Source organism: Vipera ursinii (genome assembly GCF_947247035.1).
Source record: "Vipera ursinii genome assembly, chromosome: 1".
In the NCBI taxonomy this organism is placed as follows: Eukaryota; Metazoa; Chordata; class Lepidosauria; order Squamata; family Viperidae; genus Vipera; species Vipera ursinii.
Genome location: NC_139512.1, coordinates 234807532 through 234827576, shown reverse-complemented (window position 1 = coordinate 234827576; position 20045 = coordinate 234807532). Strand labels below are relative to the sequence as shown.

Here is a 20045-nt window from a genome sequence, read left to right as displayed (position 1 = left end):
CAGTGACAGATATAAAACTTTAAAAACTGAGTTGCAATTTCACAACAAGGGCCTATTAAAGTGTCTTGAAAGCTAGAGCTCCACAGAAACACTCTGATTAAGACACCCCACCAAACAACATCTTTCTTCTGCTGACATTTTTGTGAATGTCTGCAGAAGAAAACAGTCATGCATACTATACCTGTAGGTTTTAGCTTTCCTGTGAGGCAGGACTTCTAAACACAATTATGCTGAACAAGCAAATATCTGCAGAAAAGTAATTTGAGCAATGTCAGCAAAATTATGTTTAACTTGTACACTCACTTGATGAGTGCCCTGATTTTCTGAATGCAGATAGTGAGGATTGCTTATTTTAACCTATTTTGGATGTAACAGTAAAACCCAATTTAGCAGTCAGGATATCATCAGCATCTACCTTTTGGCTCTTCATCTCCTCTCTTACTCTAGTGTGATTATGATGAAAAAAGTGACCAATTTTAAAGCAGAATTTTTTAAAGCAAAATTCCAGAATTTTGCATCACATCCAAAGTAAAAAAGATCTTTCACTTAAACACTGTTTTGTTCAAACAAACCATTAGTCATATAATTTTATAATTCTGGCTTAATTAAGAAACCCAAACTTTCTCAAGTTCTTCTTGGCTGAGCCAGGGGAAAGTAGGCAAGTGTGTAATTTCAAGGCTCACTGTTAGTCATATTGTATATGATCTTACAACATAATTTAACATAAGGTCCAAAGGGGACACTTATTCATTTATTTTGCTTATTATGCTTTAAAATAAGCTGAATCAGAGTATTTCCAGTTAACATAGCAACCCAAAGCACACTTTTTTGCTTACTAACAAGCATTTGATATAATCTTTTCAAATAATTCTAATAATGCAATATCAGTTACATTAGAGCCAAAGCAGGATCAGTCAGACACTGTTGTATCCAAACATGTGTAGAATAAAAAGTAAAATTGTAAAGAAATAAGCAGTCCAGTAAACTTCAAGCATGTTTGGCCATGTTCAGAAGTATCAAGAGTGGAAGTGCCAAGCTTTAAGGCTTTGTTAGTAATCAGTCTGATCAAAGCTGTATACCTGCAGTTCTCTTTGGTCAGTAACACAATATTTACTCCTCCTTACAATACTTAATATTTTGTTTAATGCATTTCATTTAATATAAAGCATTAAGGATCCAACAAGAAGACAGAACATTATTTCCTTCAAAAATCCATCACCTTAGTAGTGAATATAGATTTTCTAACTCTTTATTACAATATGGTAAGAGTGAGACTTAACATAGAAAACCTTACAACTATGCATTTACAGTATTGCTAAAAGTTTAAGCTTCATCTTTACCTCTAATAATAAATAATCCATTTTAATGAAGGTAACAAGCAGTCTTCCAGTTCCTCATTTTTGCAATCAAAACCATTCTGCTTACTCTGCATGGAAAAGAAAGCAAATTATGGAATATCTAAATCCAATCTATTTCTGGGTTTTCTCATTAGAATAAAACAAAACGTTAACAGTATTCTTTGTGCCTCGGCATACAGTCATGCTGGCCTCATGACCACGGAAGCGTCTTTGGACAACGCTGGCTCCCTCAGCTAAGAAATGGAGATGAGCATCGCCCCCAAGAGTTGGATACGACTGGACAGGGGAAAGCATTACCTTTATTTTGAAAGTGAATGCCTAAAAAAAACCATAACATTTGAAATGAAACCAACAAGTCAGGAATATTTTGTAAAAACCACATTAATTTATTGTGATTAAATGCGGGAAGAAAAAAATAATCTAATAGTAGGCAATACTTAATTTTAGAGCAAATTAAAAAATCTATTATATTAAAAATAAGTTTTAATGCTGTATCTTTATTATAGCCTTTTATTTATCTAAATCTTAGGTTCATTTATATGTTGACTGATCAACGTCCTACGACTAACAGCAATGTGAAACTACTAAATTGGTTTAGGCTGGTTTCTGTTCCTTTGTCACAAAGAAAATACATTTCTGTTTTATATGTATTCTTTGAATCCCATGCAACTGATTTTTTCATACTGTGCTTTCTCAAGGAAAAAATTATTTTAATCTGTAAGATAAACAGTATTGTAACTATTGACAAACTTGTAAGAGAAGCACTTTGGAATACAGTGTGACCATTTTAGTTTTATTTTAATTGTTTTAGAACATCTATATTCTGTTTTTAAATTATTAAATGCACAATAAGATATTTAAGGTAAATTTTCAGTTCACTAGGCGAGAAAAGCAACTAGCATTTGCAAGGATTGCCTGACTAATTAAGATAAGCAGAGACCAAGACAGGGATAAATATTTTTTTTCTAGCCTGGGGACTATATAATCTTTGTGCTCCACCTGGGGCTGCTAGTGGCAAGAGGTCACGGGGTAGAGTGGGAATTTTAGCCCTTAAGGGGGAGTTAAGGAGCAAAATGCCTTCTTCAAACACCTTTAACTTCTCCAACATCAGCATACTAATGCAGCACTTTCAGAGCTTTTAAGAAATGAATGACTGGGTCATATCATACGCTAATCATGTTCCTACTGAAACAAAATAATTGTATGGCTTTATAGAATAATTCTATAGTTTTCTCAGATAGAATTCTGGGATTTTATTAAATAATATTCCTTATATTTAATAACAAGAAGCTAAGTTGGGATATTTGTGAGTATGGGAAAAAAGAAGGCATAGAAAGTGGTTTTTAAGTTATAAATATTATTGGTATAAACTGCTTTTCTGAAAACTGAAAGATGGTATATAAATATTTGAAACAAATAATTTTATCATTTATACAGCATTCTGCAGTGTCCAGTGGACATACAATTATTGCTTTATTATACTGTTCCAAGAGTGCTAACAACTACAAATAAAAAGCTAACAAGCAAAGATGTAATATCTTATAGATGTGACAAACAGGATGTTGACTGCTTACTAAATAACCATCTTTATTTCAATAAACACACCAAATTTCTTTCTTCACTGAAAAATAAATTGCTGCACTTTGTGTTGAGATGAAGTCATAATCTGCCCTTTGGTTTAATTTATTTAGAAATTTGAGGTTGGTCCTTTTTCTCATTCAATAAATTTCAATGGTGAAAAATATGGCTGCTCTCAAATAAATTATCCTATAAGTGTTGGAATTAAGATTGCTGGGAGAAATATCAACAACCTAAGATATGCAGATACCAGTCTAATGGCAGAAAGTGAAGAGGAACTAAAGAGCCTCTTGTTGAGGGTGAAGAAGAAGAGTGCAAAAGTTGGGTTGAAACTTAACATTAAGAAAACCAAGATCATGGCATCTGGCCATCTCAATTCCTGGCAAATAGATGGGGAAGAAATGGAGGTAGTGACAGATTTTATTTTCCTGGGCTCCAAGATCACCGCAGATGGGGACTCTAGCCAAGAAATTAAAAGACGCTTGCTCCTGGGGAGGAAAGCCATGGCAAATCTAGTTGTTGTTGTTAGCTGCGAAGTCGTGTCCGACCCATCGCGACCCTATGGACAACATTCCTCCAGGCCTTCCTGTCCTCTACCATCTTCTGGAGTCCATTTAAGCTCACGCCTACTGCTTCAGTGACTCCATCCAGCCACCTCATTCTCTGTCGTCCCCTTCTTCTATTGCCCTCGATCTTTCCCAGCATTAGGCTCTTCTCCAGTGAGTCCTTCCTTCTCATTAGGTGGCCAAAGTACTTGAGTTTTAGCTTCAGGATCTGGCCTTCTAAAGAGCAGTCAGGATTGATCTCCTCTAGGACTGACCGGTTTGATCGCCTTGCGGTCCAAGGGACTCGCAGGAGTCTTCTCCAGCACCACAGTTCAAAGGCCTCAATTCTTTGGCGCTCAGCCTTTCTTATGGTCCAACTTTCACTGCCATACATTGCAACTGGGAAGACCATAGCCTTGACTATACGCACTTTTGTTGACAGGGTGATGTCTCTGCTTTTTAGTGTGCTGTCTAGATTTGCCATGGCTTTCCTCCCCAGGAGCAAGCGTCTTTTGATTTCTTGGCTACAGTCCCCATCTGCAGTGATCTTGGAGCCCAGAAAAATAAAATCTGTCACTACTTCCATTTCTTCCCCGTCTATTTGCCAGGAATTGAGAGGGCCAGATGCCATGATCTTGGTTTTCTTAATGTTAAGTTTCAACCCAAGTTTTGCACTCTCCTTCTTCACCCGCAACAAGAGGCTCTTTAGTTCTTCTTCACTTTCTGCCATTAGAGTGGTATCATCTGCGTATCTCAGGTTGTTGATATTTCTTCCGGCAATCTTAATTCCAACTTTTGATTCATCTAGCCCTGCCTTTCTCATGATGTGCTCTGCATATAAGTTAAATAGGCAGGGCGACAGTATACATCCTTGCCGGACTCCTTTCCCAATTTTGAACCAATCAGTGGTTCCGTGTCCAGTTCTCACTGTTGCTTCTTGACCCGCATATAGGTTTCTCAAGAGACAAATAAGATGGTCTGGTACTCCCATCTCTTTAAGAACTTGCCAGTTTGTTATGATCCACACAATCAAAGGCTTTAGCATAGTCAATGAAGCAGAAGTAGATGTTTTTCTGGAACTCCCTAGCTTTCTCCATGATCCAGCGTATGTTGGCAATTTGATCTCTAGTTCCTCTGCCTCTTCGAAATCCTGCCTGTACTTCTGGTAGTTCTCGATCCACATACTGCTGAAGTCTAGCTTGTAGGATTTTAAGCATGACTTTACTAGCATGAGAAATGAGTGCAATGGTGCGATAGTTTGAACATTCTTTGGCACTGCCTTTCTTTGGAATTGGAATGTAAACTGATCTTTTCCAATCCTGTGGCCATTGTTGAGTTTTCCAAATTTGCTGGCAAATTGAGTGTAGCACTTTTACTGCATTGTCTTTTAAGATTTTGAATAGCTCAGCTGGAATACTGTCACTTCCACTAGCTTTGTTGTTGCTCAGCTTTTCTAAGGCCCACTTCACTTCACATTCTAGGATGTCTGGCTCGAGGTCAGTGACCACCTCATTGTGATTATCAGGGACGTTAAGCTCATTCTTGTATAGTTCTTCTGTGTAATTTTGCCACCTCTTCTTAATCTCTTCTGCCTCTGTTAGGTCCCTGCCATTTTGGTCCTTTATCATGCCCATTTTTGCATTAAACGTTCCCTTCATTTCTCCAATTTTCTTGAAAAGATCTCTGGTCCTCCCTATTCTATTGTTTTCTTCTATTTCTTTGCACTGTTCATTTAAGAAGGCATTCTTATCTCTTCTAGCTATTCTCTGGAATTCTGCATTCAATTGGGCGTATCTTTCTTTTTCTCCCTTGCCTTTCGCTTCCCTCCTTTCCTCAGCTATTTGCAAAGCTTCCTCAGACAGCCATTTTGCTTTCTTGCATTTCTTTTTCTTTGGGATGGTTTTGGTTGCTACCTCTTGTACAATGTCGCGAACCTCTGTCCATAGTTCTTCAGGCACTCTGTCTATCAGATCTAATTCCTTAAATCTATTTGTCACCTCTACTGTATATTCAACAGGGATATGATTTAATTCATACCTGAGTGGCCTAGTGCTTTTCCCTACTTTCTTCAGTTTAAGCCTAAACTTTGCAAGGAGAAGCTCATGGTCTGAGCCACAGTCAGCTCCTGGTCTTGTTTTTACTGACTGTATAGAGCTTTTCCATCTTTGGCTGCAGAGCATATAGTCAATCTGATTTCTGTGTTGACCATCTGGTGATGTCCATGTGTAGAGCCGTCTCTTGGGTTGTTGAAAAAGAGTGTTTGCTATGACCATCGTATTCTCTTGACAGAATTCTATCAGCCTGTGCCCTGCTTCATTTTGCACTCCAAGGCCAAACTTGCCTGTTATTCCAGTTATCTTTTGGCTTCCTACTTTAGCATTCCAATCCCCCATGATGATAAGAACATCATTTTTTGGTGTTAGTTCTATAAGGTGCTGTAGTGCTTCATAGAACTGGTCAATTTCATCCTCTTCAGCACTGGTGGTTGGGGCATAGACCTGGACTACTGTGATATTGAATGGTTTGCCTTGGATTCGAACTGAGATCATTCTGTCATTTTGAGGATTGTATCCCAGTATTGCTTTTCCTACTCTTTTATTGACTATGAAGGCTACTCCATTTCTTCTGAAGGATTCTTGCCCACAATAGTATACCTGATGGTCATCTGAATTAAATTCACCCATTCCTGTCCATTTTAGTTCACTGATACCTAAGATGTCAATGTTCAGTCTTGTCATCTCTTGTTTGACCACGTCCAGTTTTCCTTGATTCATGGATCTTACATTCCAGGTTCCTATGGAGAAAAAATCTTTACAGCATTGGACTTTCCTTTCACCACCAGACACATCCACAGCTGAGCGTCCTTTCGGCTTTGGCCCAGTCGCTTCATTCTTTCTGGCGCTACTAGTACTAGCCCTCTGCTCTTCCCCAGTAGCATATTGGACGCCTTCCGACCTGAGGGGCTCATCTTCCAGCGTCATATCGTTTTGCCTTTTGGTACTGTCCATAGGGTTTTCATGGCAAAGATACTGGAGTGGGTTGCCATTTCCTTCTCCAGTGGATCACGTTTTGTCAGAACTCTCTGCTATGACCTGTCCGTCTTGGGTGGCCCTGCACGGCATAGCTCATAGCTTCATTGAATTACGCAAGCCCCTTCGCCACGACAAGGCAGTAATCCATGAAGGGGGGCAAATCTAGACAGCACACTAAAAAGCAGAGACATCACCCTGTCAACAAAAGTGCGTATAGTCAAGGCCATGGTCTTCCCAGGTGCAATGTATGGCTGTGAAAGTTGGACCATAAGAAAGGCTGAGCGCTAAAGAATTGAGGCCTTTGAACTGTGGTGCTGGAGAAGACTCCTGCGAGTCCCTTGGACTGCAAGGCGATCAAACCGGTCAGTCCTAGAGGAGATCAACCCTGACTGCTCTTTAGAAGGCCAGATCCTGAAGCTAAAACTCAAATACTTTGGCCACCTAATGAGAAGGAAGGACTCACTGGAGAAGAGCCTAATGCTGGGAAAGGTTGAGGGCAAGAGAAGAAGGGGACGACAGAGAATAAGGTGGCTGGATGGAGTCACTGAAGCAGTAGGCGTGAGCTTAAATACACTCCAGAAGATGGTAGAGGACAGGAAGGCCTGGAGGAACATTGTCCATAGGGTTGCCATGGGTCGGACACGACTTCGCAGCTATAACAACAACAATAACAACATAAGTGTTCTCATTACTGCCTGCCATATAACTACATAACTTCTATTCTCATCTATGAAATCATTAAAGTTAATCACAGTGTAATTGTGCTAATGAAATATTATATAAAAAATTATTTTAATTCAGTTCCTTTCTAGATTGTTAGACCCTGACTGACAGAAACCCTGTATGGAGGAACCTTTTCCACTACTGTGTGTCTTAATTAAGTATTTAAAATAAATACTGCATGAATTTAAATGTTCGGAATAGGCAGATAAAATTGCCTATTCTTCTGCACAAAAAAATAAAATTAGAACTATAAATATGAAGTCTATACTATTAAAAAAATAAAAAAGACAATCAGGAATATAAAGAATAAAGACTAAAAAGTGGTGTTTGGAATTATATAGCAAACACTGAGGAGCAGGAACATAAAATACATCTAAAATAGGAAAAAAGAACCATATAGATTTGTCCTTATACAAATATTTACTACATATAAAAAATTAAAGGGGTGCTTATGAAAGAAAATATTTAATTTTTCAAATATAATATACTTGAAGTGTGATGCATAGTGCATGACGCATCGTGGTTGTTTTTACTGTTATAGAGGTAACATCATTAATTTGTTGTATTGCAGAATGCATATTAATGGAAGTAGATGATTAAATTTAATGCCCTTTATTATAGATAGAATGAAATTTTCCCCAGGTTTTATGTCGTAGCATATATAATGAAAGAATACCCTCCTCTGCAATTTAAAACAAGTTATTTCTAGGATCTATGTACTCAATCTTTTTATTTGAATACAGGCAGTACTTGACTTACAACCAAAACAGGGACTGAAAAAATTGTTGTTAAATGGTATGGTCATTAAATGAGACATCACCTGACTGCACCCAATTTTACGGTCATTTTTCTGTGGTTGTTAAGTAAATCACCATGGTCATTAAGTGACATTTCATTTGATTGCCATTTGTGATCTTCCCTGCTGATCTCCACATTGACTTTGCTTGTTGGAAGCCATTGCAAACGGCAATCAAGTGACCCCAGGACACTGCAACTGCATGACAATTGCCAAGCACCTGAATCACAATCATGTGACCGCGGGGACACTGCAACAATATTTATACGTGACAACTGGTCATAAGTCACTTTTTTCAGCACTCTTGTGACTTTGAACAGTTGCTGAACAAATGGTGGCAAGTTACAGATTTACCGTACTGTCATTGCTTGTGAAAGCTAAACAACTTAATGGGTATAGAAGCAAAACAGGATACAAAGAAAGGCTTGCACCATATTAACAGATTTATATCACTTAAGGAGCTAAGATATATGTACAATCCTATCCTGAAAGTCATTATCAAGCTCTGTCTGAAATTTACTTCAGCACTGATAGGAACTCTTTTTAGAGACTAAGACTAGTAGTATCATACCTTCTTTGAAATATAGCTGTGTAGAAGACAGTAGCAATTCCAAGTTCCTATAATTATATAATAGGACGGTCAAATCATATACACCAGTATTAAACTAGCTTTGCTATAGAATCTCATTCTTCCTACTGTGAAAGAAAGAATGGAACTTAAGAATCCAATGCTCAATCATGGATCATTCCTGTTTCTTGTTAACAGTATGTTATACACCAAACATAGGGCCAGTACATGAGAGTGGAGTTTTAAAATTATTAAGACATAGCTGCACATAAGCCAAATAGAAAAAAAAACCACAGCCATAAAGAGTACACAATTGTTTTTCAATTCCATAAATATTGTCTATATGACAGCTTGGTAATTATGCAAAGTATCCTTTTAGGAAAGAATCAAAGTTCATAATAAAAAGAAAAGGAGAAATGGAAAACTATGTTGCCCTAAACCAGGGGTAGGCAACCTCGGCTCTTTTATGACTCATGGACTTCAACTCCCAGAATTCCTGGCTCCGGAATTCTGGGAATTGAAGTCCATGAGTCATAAAAGAGCTGGGGTTGCCTACCCTTGCCCTAAACCTTTAAATGTATTTTATTTCAGATCTTAAATGTTTTTTAAAATTGATTATATGCCATCGAGCCATTCATTCTAAGTAACCACATAGCTTTCCTCCACGACAATCCATCCCTATCCAGTTTTTCCAAGTCTCCCAACGGTGCACTTAATAACTCTATAAACGAGTCCATTCACCTTACTGCTAGTCATCCTCTTTTCTTTCCTTCCACCATTTCCCAGAATTAGAAACTTTGCATAATGGATCATCCAAAGTATGATCATTTGAATCTGGTCATTGGTGCGAGAGAGAACTCTGGGTTGATTTGTTCAACCTTTTGTTTTCTTTTCTGGTATTCTCAAGAGTCTTCTTCCACACCAAAGATCAAAAGGGTCAATACTCTTCCTATTCTTTAAATTCCAATTTTCACTTCCATAGTTAGAATACCATGCTTGCACATTTCCGATCCTTATAGGTATAGGCACAACCACAGCATTTTAATATCTTTGGCACTGCCTTCATGGCTGCTTTATTGTGTGCTATTTTGTAATGTATTTCTTGACTGCTTGTTCCTTTATCATTAAGGGTTGATTCTAAAAGTTACCCCACCACTTTGATACCCTTGTTGCCAATTCTAAGGTTGGTTGTTCAACCTGTTGCCATTAGTTTTTGTATTTAATTTTAGTCTCATTTGTTCACTGTTCTCCTTGATTTTTATTACTACAGCTTGCAGATCATTTGCATTTTTGACTTTCAGGATAGTATCATCTATGGGGATTAAAATCTGAAGTAAGCTAACAGCCTTCATTTTTCTCCTTAGTAATAACCTTGAAGCATTTTATTCATGCGATTTCAAATACTTTCCTCCTGGAGATCATTTATAAATGTAAGAACTCATTAGTAAAAAGGCTGTAGCAGTGTTTTGTACACTGGGTTTCTATGTAGACGGGGCATCCATTTTCAAATATAAGTCTTCAGAGTGCACCTCTTGATTCTTGAAAGTTTGTAAAGTCCTACGGTAGTTGTGCCCTTAAGCCTTGAAGGCAGGGTTGTGGACTATTCCCCTGAACAGAGTTAACTGAAGGTGGGGTGTTGAATGCTTATATTCCTGATTTATGTACAGTTGTAGTGTGATCTCTGTTTTTAATAATAATTTTGATTATCTCACTGATAATGCTTTTCTTATTTTTCTACGTTTAATCCAAATTATGGATTTCAGGAATTGTACACTGCAGAATCAGTTTGACTGGTGTAGCAGATGGATGGATGGATGGAAAAACTCCACTCTCACATACCGGCCAAAGTTCATGATCTAATCTTTCTTGCAAGGTGTGAGTGAAATATACAGCGCACTAGACTGTACAGTCTCAATACAGATAGTAAGTATGGCTGCTTTGGTATAAAAACAGATATTGCTTTCTTGTCATTTTACCAGGAAATTCACCCAGGAAAAAAAAGCCCTATTTCCATATTATTACTAGTATTAATTCACTTAGTTATTTTATTCCAAGGTCATACTCATTTCGTCTTTCATTTTTCCCAGCATTAGAACCGCATTAGAACCTTTTCCAGAGAACTAGGTATTCACACAGTATCTCTGAAGTAGGTTAATTTGAGCTTAATAATTTGTGCCTTGAGTAAGAACTCTCGGTTGATTTATTCAGTGGTGCATTTGTTTGCTTTCGTGGCTGTCCACAGTATATTTAGGAGTCTTCCCCAACAATAAAATTCAAAAGCCTCAACTCCCTTTGTATTCTGCCTCTTCAAATACCAACTTTTGCTTCCATACAGAGTCACAGAGACTTTCACTGCTTGTACAATTCGGATCTTATACCATATAAGCTACTGCTATAAATTTTCACATAAGGCTCAAAGGGTACAGGTCCTTGTGCAAATATTTCTACTGTAAATGTTAAAAACAAACTGAAAAATAATCGTATTTCCATTAGAAAATAATTATGTTCCCAAACAGGAACATCTCATTCTATTAGAGAGATAATGGCTATTAGGAAACAAAAAACAAATATGATACATGAATGAGGAATAAATGAACAAAAGCATTAGAATCTTCACATGGTTGATTAAAAATATAATCAGCTACTTATTGAATCTGAAAAGAACTGTATTAACTTATCCAGACTCCATATTTTGACAGTTTACAGTCTAATGTAGAATTTTTATAGCCTTGGCCAACTATGTGAACATGGAAAAAAGCAGTAGCTTTGGCAAATTATGTCTTCCTAGCATCTTATTCTATGCTTCTTCACCATGAAACTCCTGTGTTCTATCATTGAAATTTAATGCATCCCAGATGATTTTGTAATATGTTCTAAATAAAATTGAAAACACCAAAGGATATTTTTAAAGGAAAGTTTATTCACCATTATTTTCTCCCTGATTAATCCCCGATTATTTATTTAGTTATTTCAATCATTTATCTAGCTATACATCTTCTAATTAAATCTGAATTAAATTCACCCATTCCTGTCCATTTTAGTTCGCTGATACCTAAGATGTCGATGTTCATTCTTGACATCTCTTGTTTGACCACGTCCAGCTTTCCTTGATTCATGGATCTTACATTCCAGGTTCCTATGGAGAAAAAATCTTTACAGCATCGGACTTTCCTTTCACCACCAGACACATCCACAGCTGAGCGTCCTTTCGGCTTTGGCCCAGTCGCTTCATTCTTTCTGGCGCTACTAGTACTAGCCCTCTGCTCTTCCCCAGTAGCATATTGGACGCCTTCCGACCTGAGGGGCTCATCTTCCAGCATCATATCGTTTTGCCTTTTGGTACTGTCCATAGGGTTTTCATGGCAAAGATACTGGAGTGGGTTGCCATTTCCTCCTCCAGTGGATCACGTTTTGTCAGAACTCTCAGCTATGACCTGTCAGGAAGGCCTGGAGGAACGTTGTCCATAGGGTCGCGATGAGTCGGACACGACTTCGCAGCTAACAACAACAACAACAACATCTTCTAAGCAGATTTCTCAATTTACACTCTGAAAACATTATCTATTAAAACAAAATTACAAACACAAGGAAATATAAAGATGGAGAAAAAGAGAAATTATTGTATTCAATGAACTTTTTCCTCCTTTATACTCCTAAGTGTTCTAAAAGAAAGAAATAGGTTTTGTTTTGTAGGACATAACTTATAGAAATGAATAGCAGGTAATATCAATGGTCACACATCCTGAATATATCATTCATCTTTCCAAGTGATGTCTGTGAAAATATATAGAAAAACTGAGGCTCACGCCTGCATGCAATTCCTGAAAACCTTTTATATAATTCCCAAAGGCCTTTTATAAGTTAACAAATTCCTGTAATTCTTAATGTAATAACTGTTAAATCATTGAGCAATAAACTGTTTAATAAATCAACAATAATCACATGAACTATTTAATTAAAAATAAGTTTAACGTGCATTTCAATTTTCTTTTTTTGTTTCTAGCTGTACCTAGTTTTTGGACTATGACATTAGCACTGTCACTTAAGGATCCCCTGACATCTAGAGCAGTGGCCCACAACCTTTTGGGCACCATGGACCAATTCCACGGAGAAAGGCTTTTCTGTGGACTGGAGTGGGCATGGTTTTGCATGCTGCCTGCATCCTGTGGATGGAGCTTCACTTGTTTGTGCAGCCCAGTTACTGGCATGCCGCAGCCTGATGCTGGTCTACGGACTGGAGATTGGGGATCCCTGATCTAGAGGCATGCTACAGGACACAAAACAGGCAGTCCATACAATCTCTAGTTTGTAAGGTCACTTCTAGCAAAGAGAAAGAATAGCTCCAGACAAAGAACCTGACAGTGCTTGGCCAGCTTTATTCAAGGGGAAGAATCATATTTACAGCTATTCACCACAGGCCACAAAACCCAGAAAAATTACTGTGCTTTTCCTAAGGAAGGCCAGGAAGAACATCTCAATCATACCAAAACTGAGTGTTTGTGGCTTTTGGAACTAGGCCCAGGGATTTTTCTCATAGTTTCTGTTTGGCCAATATGATCTGGCACATTGGGTGTGTTCTTTCTCGGTGGTAAGACATGCTCTCTGAAATGAGGTCCCCCGAGAGATCCATACACCCTGATGGCAGTCCCAAAAGACCTTGAAAACTGGATATTTTCCCAGATAAGGGTTAATAGGATTCCTGGTGTTTTTATATATTCTGGACTACTGCAACACTCTCTACACAAGGTTACCCTTGAAGATTTGGAAGCTACGGTTGGTACAGAATGCAGTTGCAAGGACAGTTCTTAGGACTACTCGGGTGATGTTACATTGCTGTTGTGCAAGCTGCACTGGTTGCCAGTTCGCTTCCAGGCCCAATTCAAGGTGTGGTTATTACCTTTAAAGCCCTTTATGGCATGGGTCCAGATAACCTGAATAACTGTCTCACCCCAATGAATTGGCCCACCCCACCCACATGGGGCAGGTGGAAGGGCATGCTGAAGGACCCCATCAGTCAAGGAATTTTGGCTGGCAGGGTCTAGGAGAAGAGTCTTTTCTGTCATGGCTCCTGCACTCTGGAACATTGTGCCTCTTGACGGAGCACCTTGTTGGCCTTCCAAAAGGGCCTGGAAACCTGGCTTTGCCAATTGGCCTGGGGCTCTGATAGGGGCGTGTCATACTGGAGGTGGTTAATGGATTGAGATAAGTCTCCACCTCCATCCTGTAACTTGCTCCCTCCCTTGCTATGTTTGTTAGTTTTAAGTCAATTTTAATAATTAATGAAATATAATTAATGTTAAACTTTATTATTTTAATGTTTTATGTTGGAGGATTTAGTTAATGTAAAAATTTCTCCACAGTTTCTTCAAGTCCCTGTGTAGAACTAAATACTTAAGCTATCTGCAAATTTACTGTTCTTGTTGTTAGTTGTGAAGTTGTGTCCAACCCATCGCGACCCCATGGACAATGTTCCTCCAGGCCTTCCTGTCCTCTACCATCTTCTGGAGCCATTTAGGCTCACGCCTACTGCTTCAGTGACTCCATCCAGCCACCTCATTCTCTGTCGTCCCCTTCTTCTATTGCCCTCAATCTTTCCCAGCATTAGGCTCTTCTCCAGTGAGTCCTTCCTTCTCATTAGGTGGCCAAAGTATTTGAGTTTTAGCTTCAGGATCTGGCCTTCTAAAGAGCAGTCAGGGTTGATCTCCTCTAGGACTGACCGGTTTGATCGCCTTGCAGTCCAAGGGACTCGCAGGAGTCTTCTCCAGCACCATAGTTCAAAGGCTTCAATTCTTTGGCACTCAGCCTTTCTTATGGTCCAACTTTCACAGCCATACATTGCAACTGGGAAGACCATTGCCTTGACTATACGCACTTTTGTTGACAGGGTGATGTCTTTGCTTTTTAGTGTGCTGTCTAGATTTGCCATGGCTTTCCTCCCCAGGAGCAAGCGTCTTTTAATTTCTTGGCTGCAGTCCCATCTGCGGTGATCTTGGAGCCCAGGAAAATAAAATCTGTCACTACCTCCATTTCTTCCCCATCTATTTGCCAGGAATTGAGAGGGCAGGATGCCATGATCTTGGTTTTCTTAATGTTTAGTTTCCACCTAACCTTTGCACTCTTCTTCACTCGCAACAAGAGGCTCTTTAGTTCCTCTTCACTTTCTGCCATTAGAGTGGTATCATCTGCATACAAATTTACTATCTGGCTTTAAATTGTGGCTGGATAATTTGATGGTACTAAAAACAAAGTTATGATTTAAATTCATAAAGAGGAAAAAAGCAAGTTATAAGAATCTTTCCTGTGGGAAAATGCTGTTTTGAATTTTAAAAAAAGTTGCGATTTTGAAAGCTGAACATTAAGAGGGAACTAAAAGGAATTAGATTATAATTAAAGAACAGTTAAATTTGATTTATTTATACAGAATGGAGTAAAATTGTCCTTCACATTGGACATATTGAGAGTTATTTGTGAACAATGGATCTTGAAGTAAATTTTAAGGATGTTTGCTATAACAGATAGCTTAAAAGATATTATGGAAGAAGAATAAGACAGAGACCGAATTGGTTTTAAAAGTGACAAGCTACAAGAATGATATGGGAAAATATGCTACACTGGACATCTTAAAGATCAAGATTGTTATATATAAAAGAAATATAAAGTTTATTTTATCTAAGTTAAAACAGATATGCTGCTATTTCTGATAATCCTAATGGACTTTATTTATAGATATGAAATATGAAAAGAAGAGATCATTTACTGTATTTTAAGAACTTTTTTACTGTATTTCTTTTTTTTTACTAAAATTATTTTTGCTCATTGTGATGAAGTGGGAAGTCATTTCTTATAAATTATGGTTGGCTTATGTCTAATATCAGATTATGGTTTGCTTTTTCTGAATTCCAAACAGTGACCTCAAAGCAAGAAGCATGGCATACAAATTTAATACATTACTATTATTATTATTGTTCAAGACAATGTGAAATCACGGCTGCCAGTTCTTTAACTGATGTTGGCATTATTATACATCAAGGTCTTCCCACGAACCTAGGATGTCGTAATGTATCAGTATAATATATGTGCGGATCCAAGCAAGATGGCCTTTTGAAATTGACAGATGGAAATTTTGTCAATGTGCCAGGCAAGATTTTTCAGTATATGGCACTCAGTGTGCCGATTGTTATTATCAATAACAGCCTATTAGTTTGGATGAACTAAGCCACAATCAGTCTAAGTAGTGAATGGAAATCAGTTCTCAGCCCTGTTTATAATTGTGATGTGATGGTCACTCATAACCTTACAACTTACAATATATTGTGGTATAAATACAATAAGGATTGATATCAAAATAAACTAGATCAGGCATGTCAAACTGGTGGCCCACGGGCCAGATGTGTGACACCAAAACCACATCCACCCCATTGCCGGCAATGGGGAAAAAGTCCTGATACATCGCGTGATGTCACATGACAAGTTTGACATGCCTTAACTAGATTACCGTATACTTTTTTAAAAAAGTATGTGCAACAATCTTGTACCACTGTGAAACTTTGAAATGTATATGTAAGTACCTTGTACTTGCAGGAAAATGCTAGGAAGAAAAAAATGTTCAACAAAAACTTATGCTATAATAAACCTGTTAGTCTAAAATATCACAAGATGCAACACAGCCATCTCTCTGAAAACATTGTGTCTGTGTGTGTGTGTGTGTGTGTGTGTGTGTGTGTGTGTGTGAGTGAAAGAGAGGGGCGGGAGACTTTAATAATCTAGTTACATCCACAACTCATCTTTGCCCCAAACTTTTGTTTGAATAAATATATTTTGAGGTAAGGAAACCATTCAAAACCACTATGAAACCACAGTTACAGTTCATTAATATATATATACAAATGTAAGAAAACAGGTAACAAACACTAGAGCTATAGGGAAATCATTTCTAAAGACTTCTGGAAAAGATCTTTTTGAGGTTATTGTCAATCAATGTAAGCAACATTAAAGAAAAAATGGTAAAAGGTTTAAATTAATTTAAATTATATAAGTATCATGAGAATGGCATTTTTAAGGTCACAGGAAGTTATCTGTAAGCCACCAGGAATCACCATGAGTTGGGCAGCCATATAAATTTTTTAAATAAATAAATTATATGCTTCGGTAGCTAAAACAAATCAAGACAATAATAACTAAGTATACCCAATCAAGTGGATACAGCCCTTAAAATAACACTCTTATATGTTAGGACAGGTTTTAAGGTACACTACCTAAAACCCAATAAAGAGCTGTTTTAATAAGGTATTATTAAGTGGCTTTGGCAGAGTCAAACCAGGTCACAGTATTATCCTAGGAATGTGAAGAATGTATATTTCTAATGTGTGGAAAAATAGTAGACATCTCTACTCTAAATAACAGGTAATACCAAAGTTATATCTGGTTATACAGCACAATGCATTGGGCTGGAGAGGTCTTTCTTTCCTTTCTATTCCAGCTTTAAGAATAAGAGAGAACAAAATGCCCCCAAGAACAAAAACAACTTCGAAACCCCGCGAAATCAAAGGGAAAGAGCTTTTTACTTAGCAACACCAGGCTTTTTTTTTCCCCCTAAGACGATGAAAAAGCCGTAATTCAACGGGCAACCTCGGCTGCTCTGCTTGAACTACACAGAAATGAGAGAAAACTATTTCAAACAGGGCAAAAAGCCAAAGGACAGTTCAGTACTCTCGAGTACGAAGGGGAGGGCGAAGAGGAATCCGGGGAGAGTAGTTCGTGGGATCTCGTTTGAGATTTACAAATAAAATACAGCCAGAAACGAAAAGGGAACACACGAGAGAGAGAGAGAGAGAGAGAGAGAGAGAGAGAGGGGGGGGGGGAGAGAGAGAGGGAGAGAGAGGGAGAGAGGAGAGAGAGAGAGGGGGGAGAGAGAGAGAGAGGGAGAGGGGGAGAGAAGGAGAGAGAGAGGGAGAGGGAGAGAGAGAGGGAGAGGGGAGAGAGAGAGAGAGGGGGGGGGAGAGAGAGAGGGAGAGAGAAGGAGAGAGAGGAGAGAGAGAGAGGGGGGGAGAGAGAGAGGGAGGGAGAGGGAGAGGGGGAGAGAAGGAGAGAGAGAGGGAGAGGGAGAGGGAGAGAGAGAGAGAGAGGGAGAGAGAGAGAGAGAGAGAGAGGGAGAGGGAGAGGGGGAGAGAAGGAGAGAGAGAGGGAGAGGGAGAGAGAGAGGGAGAGGGGGGAGAGAGAGAGAGAGAGAGAGGGAGAGGGGGAGAGAAGGAGAGAGAGAGGGAGAGGGAGAGAGAGAGGGAGAGGGGAGAGAGAGAGAGGGAGAGGGGGGAGAGAGAGAGAGAGAGAGAGGGAGAGGGGGGGAGAGAGAGAGGGGAGAGAGAGAGGGAGAGGGAGGGAGAGAGAGAGAGAGAGAGAGAGAGAAACAAAAACACACACACACCAAGCTTTGCTCCCTTAGTTTAAGGGAAACGCCACGACCCACTTGGGACTGAATTACCAGGCTTGACTTTCACTCGAAAGCCCAGATCATTTTTATTTTAAAATATATATATATATTCACTTTTTACCTTTTGGGGACCCTCTTGGCGAAGCCCCCAATGTCTTGCGCAGGCTGCCTCTGCCTTCGTGCAAGAGGAAAGGGACGCCCCTCTTCCTCACAGCAATAACAGCCTTTTTTTTCCCTGTTCGGGTTTTCCCACCTGGGCCCCGCCGACCGACTGGCGAGAGCGGCAGAAAAACAGGCTTCCCTGCTGGCCGGGAGCGGCACCCACCTGCCCGTCTCCTCACCTCTTCCGGATCTGCTGGCTGGCTCCTCTTTGAAGACGAGCCCAGGCCTCAACCACAGCACCGGCGTGGCGTAACGCGAACATCCGACGCCGGTTCCCCTCCCTCCCTCCCTCCCTCCCTTTCCCGGCCGAACGGCCCGTGCGTTGGGGAAGCGAGTTACGAGCCGCCGCCGCCGTCACCAGCCAGCCACCCAACGACCAGGGCGGGAGAGAAGAGGCGGCGTGCGCCGTGAGGGCCGGCAGGGAGCGCCCAAGTTATGCCCCGCAGGCGACGCTCCGGAGCGAGGGCGGCATCCCGGGGGAGAGGCGGCGGCAGCGGCGACGGCGACGGGGAGGAATGCCTGGGCGCCGGGCTCGTGACTGCCCTCGCCGTCGCTCCCGCTTTCCCGGAGCTCGAGCTGGAAGAGGAGAGAGCTGGCCGCGGCGGTTCCCTCCGCCTTCCCGGCTGGAGCGCCCCCTGCTGGGCCGTGCGCGGGACCGCTGCTGCTGCTGCTCCCTCTGGCCGGCGAGCCAAACAAAAAAGCGCGGAAAAGAGAAGGCGCTGCCAGGCCGACGCTTTGTGAGGGACCCTCCGGGGGGGCACGTCTTCCTCCGGCGCTACCGCCTCTCTCCGGGGATGCTGAACGGTGGTGGAGGTGGTGGTGGAGGGTGGCTTTTTACTTACCTGGCCGAAAGAGTTTCTTCTTCTCCCGGTGAATTCCTGCCTGGGAGGGCTGTAGAAGCAGGCAGTTGCCGCCGCCGCCGCGGCTTCAAGCAGCCGTCAAACCGCCGCAAGCTCTCTAAGCCGGTTTACAGCCTCAGTTTATAGCGGTTTTATCTCGCCAAGTCTTTCCAGAGAGAACGCTGTCTCTTTGGAGCCCCAGGACGTGAAAAGACCCCGAAAGCAACATAAATTAAACATGTAGCACAATCCAGCCTTAAAGCGACTCCCCAAGTTGTCCCGGGTGTAACGAAAAACGGGAAGGTGAATTCGCAAAAGGTTTCAAAAGGCAGGGCGATTTGCCTAGGTATCACCAGAAAGCCAGCTAATCTTAGGAGCGAGAGTCCAGCTCTTTCTTCAAAGGCTTTTTATTTATTTATTTATTTATTTATTTATTTATTTATTTATTTATTTATTTATTTATTTATTTAATTAAATTTTTATACCGCCCTTCTCCCGAAGGACTCAGGGCGGTGTACAGGGCAATAAATACAAAAACAGGATACAAAAGTTAAAAGCGATTAAATAAATGCCCAAGGTTAAAATAAATAATTAAGATGTATTTAAAACCCCAACCCTAACCCATCAGACCAGGTCAGACTGCTCAAATAGATACGTTATTATCTTGAATTTTAAAAAAGCTCTAGGAATGTGGCCCTCAAATAACCAGAAGTTAATCTAATCAAGATGTAGTACAAAAAAAAACCCAACAACAACTGGCAGATAAAGAGTGCTTTATTACCTCATAATTTTTTTTAATGGGAATGAGTAAACTTCAGCTTCCAAAACAAGTTCTGGCATATGTGTGTATTTCGAGCTGTTCAGAAGGCTTGCATACAGGTTTTTTTTTTAATAGTACAGTAGTTGCACATCATTATAAAAAGAGTATCGCACAGTAATTCTAATTATGTTAATAATATGGGTGTGTTATGTGATCCTTTAGCGTGCTTGTGGCAAATCAAGTACGTTGTTTCAGAA

General features: G+C 40.0%; 1 protein-coding gene across 10 annotated transcripts in view; it reads right to left on the bottom strand.

Moving 5' to 3' along the window:
- FAM135A (family with sequence similarity 135 member A) overlaps window positions 1-19413 on the bottom strand; it is a 60126-nt gene extending 40713 nt beyond the window's left edge. For 3 of the 10 annotated variants that reach the window (XR_014494445.1, XM_083379541.1, XM_083379548.1), the window contains exons 1-2: window positions 18353-18988; window positions 1341-1426 (exon numbers count right to left, since the gene is read on the bottom strand). The gene's annotated coding sequence lies outside the window, so the exon portion shown is untranslated. Of the gene's footprint in view, window positions 1-181; window positions 247-1340; window positions 1427-18141; window positions 18997-19031 lie in introns of those variants that run through there. The other 7 variants (XM_083379542.1, XM_083379546.1, XM_083379545.1 and 4 more) reach the window with 6 other exon arrangements.
- Between the last annotated feature and the right edge of the window lie 632 nt (window positions 19414-20045).